Here is a 4,282-nt window from a genome sequence, read left to right as displayed (position 1 = left end):
GAAGCTATTACATCAAGCATATGTCTCAAGATTTTCTTTAAAAGCTTTTACTCCTGCCATAGGCATGTCAGTGGAACTGCAGACCAGGCCCTATATAATCCTTCTAGCCTTTATACTATGATACAAACATAGACTCAAGGATACAGGTGATGCTTCCTTGGACTTTCACTTTTCAATAGAATATCACCTATGACCACATAGCGTTTAGGGAGGCTATGGGAGCAGGAAAGCAACATTCTCTGTTACCCTGAAAGAATGCCCAATTTACATCAGTTAAGAGACCATCCTTCAAGAGGACATTTTTTTAAGTCTGGTGAGAAAGACTTACCAGTACTAGGTAACACCAAACCAGCATCTTCATGATGTGCAGATTTGGGGACCAGCCTGTTGGCAAAGTGTGTTTCTAGTAGTTAGCAGAATTTCTTCTCTCCTCCCACAAAGAAAATCTGACTGTTGTTTGTTCCCAATTCCCAGAGAAATGGCACATGTTGAAGCAACCCATAGCAAGAGTACTGTGCCTCCATTGTACAGGGCAGCCAACCATCAGTTAAATAAAATATCCTTCTGTGGCCCTCACATCAAAGAGTTCCATATGCTGGACCTCCCTCTGCAGAATTTTAGGCCTGTCCTCGGTGCAGCACCTGAGGTTTGGCAGGCCTCCTGTTTGGTTATAATGCTCATGTCCATATTTATTCAATTATATGTAGTTTAAAACATTTGTCTGTTACCTTGATGAACTGGGACATTGTAAAGGTTGAACTGGATTTTATTAACCTGAGTTCCATCAAAGCAGCAACCATAAATGGGAAGCTCCTTGGGCAGAAATCTGTGTCCTTCACAATGTTTTGTTTTTTTAACTTTAACCGGAGGTAAAGTTTACATTCCAGAAAAATAAACATCATAATGGTACAGCTCAATTAGTTTTCACAAACACCTAATCAAGAAATTCCAGCACTCCCAGACCCCCTTTCTGAATCACTCTCTCTTCAGAGGAGGCCACTGCCTGACTTCAAACACTGTAGTTCCCTGAACTTTCCATGTATATGGGTCATACATTGCATTCTCTTTTGAGCCTGGATTTCTTCATCCAGCGTTATGTTTTAGAGATCCACCAAGGTCATTGTGGTTAGCAATAGTTTGCTTATTCTCATTATAAGCATACCTTCTTGTGCTTCACTTCATTGCATTTCATAGATCTAGTGCTTTGTTTGTGTTTTTTCATGAACTGAAGGTTTGAACCAACCCTGTGTCAAGAGAAACTATTGGCCAGTAGTTTCCAATAGCATTTGCTCACTTCATGTCTCTGTCACATTTTGGTAGTTTTATCAATATAGCAAACTTTTGCATTGTTATTATATTTCTAATGGTGACCTATGGTCAGTGGTCTTTGCTGTTACTACACTTTACTGATGGCTCAGATGATGGTTACCATTTTCAGCAATAAAATCTTTTTAATTAGGTATATTCTTTTAAAGACATAATGATATTGCATGGTAACACTTGGCTGGGGCTGAGTGGCAGCTTCTCGTTGCAATGAAACGTGTGTTTCCCACCCTCTACCTTTGCCTCTGTGCACACAGTGCCCCTTTCCCATGTTACTCTTCCACCCTTTCCTCACCTCACCTCTCCTCTCAGTCATGGCATCTGCCCTACCACCACCCTTCTAAGCTGGGTTCTGCCACCTTATCTAGAGAACTGGGCGGCACATCATGTGAGATTGTTTTTCTAAAGCTATGTTGTAGCCTCTTTTCTCTCCCCACTTGTGAGCCCTGAGTTTGTCTTCCTCCAGCATGATGTTGTGATCTTTAGTCAGAGGCTTAGGCAAAGAAATAGGCCTTGAAGTATAATGCCAAAATGTGAGTGGTCTTTTTGGCTTATTCACCCTATTCTGCTGACATTGTGACTACAGGTAGAGCCCAGGGCCCACAACCCCTCGCCATAGTCTTGAAGCTGCCAATGGGAAGATTTACCTCACAACTACATAGACAGCCCAGCATGCACAGACACACCGTTTGGATATAAACTGGAGTTTTTTCTCCACACCTTTGCACATTGTCATTCTAGACACATCAGTGTACTTCCTCTTCCCTAAAGAACTGTGAGGAGAATTTCTTCCATTCTTGGTTCCTATGAGGGTCCTCTGAAGGGGACCTATTTCTTTTCTACATGTCTGTTTTTTACTGTTTGGGTTTTGCCTTATCTAAATTTGTCTTGGTCTAAATATTGGAGAATTAGTGTTACTATTTATAGTCTTTAGGAATCGTGAATAATCTGCACATTATTATCTTGTAAACAAGATAAGTTTCAAAATTAGAAAAGCATTATTTGCTTTACTTACATTTTATGAAAAGAAGCATTGGTTGCATGTATGTGTATATTCAGTTGCTTCAGTTATGTCCGACTCTTTGCAACCCCATGAACCACAGCACGCCACGCCTCCCTGTGTCCATCACCAGCTCCTGGAGTTTACCCAAACTCATGTCCATTGAGTCGGTGATGCCATCAAATCACCTCATCCTCTGTCGTCCCCTTCTCCTCCTGCCTTCAATCTTACCCACCATCAGGATCTTTTCAAATGACTCAGCTCTTTGCATCAGGTGGCCAAAATACTGGAGTTTCAGCTTCAACATCAGTCCATTCAATGAACACCCAGGACTGATCTCCTTTAGGATGGATTGGTTGGATCTCCTTGCAGTCCAAGGGACTCTCAAGAGTCTTTTCCAACACCACAGTTCAAAAGCATCAATTCTTCAGCACTCAGCTTTCTTTATAGTCCAACTATCACGTCATACATGACTACTGGAAAAACCATAGCCTTAACTAGATGGACCTTTACATTAAGTATATTTTAATGGATTGTGTAACAGTCTCTTATAGGAAGGAAGAGGCTTCACAAGGAAGACTTTGGTCATCCATTTATTCAAAGAATGGTGTTAAACGCAGTGAAAAAAGGCAAAGTGGGGTGGAGTATTGTCAGGGAAGCCCTGAGGAATGTGAGAGGATGTGCCTTGTAAATACCTACTTTAAGAATGTTCTAGACCATCAAATACTAAGATGTAAATAATGTATGTTATTTATGCATAACCAAGTTTGTATATAGCTCTATTCAGTTCAGTCAGTCAGTCGTGTCCAGCTCTTTTCGACCCCATGGACTATAGCACACCAGGCTGCCCTGTCCATCACCAACTCCCAGAGCTTGCTGAGACATGAGTTTACCCAAACTCATGTCCATCGTGTTGGTGATGCCATCAAACCATCTCATCTTCTGTTGTCCCCTTCTCCTCCTGCCTTCAATCTTTCCCAGCATCAGGGTCTTCTCCAATGAGTCAGTTCTTCGCATCAGGGGGCCAAAACATTGGAGTTTCAGTTTCCGGATCGATCCTTCCAATGAATATTCAAGACTGATTTCCTTGGACTGGTTGGATCTCCTTTCAGTCCAAGGGACTCTCAAGAGTCTTCTCCAGCACCACAGTTCAAAAGCATCAATTCTTCAGTGTTCCACCTTCTTTATGGTCCATACATGACTACTGGAGAAACCATAGCTTTGACTAGATGGACCTTTGTTGGCAAAGTAATGTTTCTGCTTTTTAATATGCTATCTAGGTTGATCGTAACTTTTCTTCCAAGAAGCAAGCATCTTAATTTCATGGCTGCAGTCACCATCTGCAGTGATTTGGGAGCCCCCCAAAATAAAGTCTGTCACTCTTTTCATTGTTTCCCCATCTATTTGCCATGAAGTGATGGGACCAGATGCCATGATCTTGGTTTTCTGAATGTTGAGTTTTAAGCCAACTTTTTCACTCTCCTCTTTCACTTTCATCAAGAGGCTCTTTAGTTCTTCTTCGCTTTTTGCCATAAGGGTGGTGTAGCTGAGGTTATTGATATATCTCCTGGCAATCTTGATTCCAGCTTGTGTTTCATCCAGCCTGGCATGTCTCATGATGTACTCTGCATATAAGTTAAATAAGCAGGGTGACAATATACAGCCTTGACGTACCCCTTTCCCAATTTGGAACCAGTGTGTTGTTCCATGTCCTGTTCTAACTGTTGCTTCTTGACTTGCATACAGATTTCTCAGGAGGCAAGTAAGGTGGTCTGGTATTCCCGTCTCTTTCAGAATTTTCCACAGTTTGTTGTGATCTACACAGTCAAAGGCTTTGGCATAGTCAATAAAGCAGAAGTAGATGTTTTTTTGGAACTCTCTTGCTTTTCCAGTGATCCAGCGGATGTTGGCAATTTGATCTGGTTCCTCTGTCTTTTCCAAATCCAGCTTGAACATCTG

General features: G+C 41.7%; 1 protein-coding gene across 1 annotated transcript in view; it reads left to right on the top strand.

Annotated features, from left to right (window-relative positions):
- Positions 1-4,282, top strand: part of CENPP (centromere protein P) — a 236,343-nt gene that overhangs the window by 147,327 nt on the left and 84,734 nt on the right. The gene's annotated exons all lie outside the window — the stretch shown is intronic.

The sequence above is a fragment of the Ovis canadensis genome, chromosome 2 (assembly GCF_042477335.2).
Source record: "Ovis canadensis isolate MfBH-ARS-UI-01 breed Bighorn chromosome 2, ARS-UI_OviCan_v2, whole genome shotgun sequence".
Lineage (NCBI taxonomy): Eukaryota > Metazoa > Chordata > Mammalia > Artiodactyla > Bovidae > Ovis > Ovis canadensis.
The sequence above is the reverse complement of the archived record's forward strand: the minus strand, read 5'-3'. Positions and strand labels throughout refer to the sequence as shown.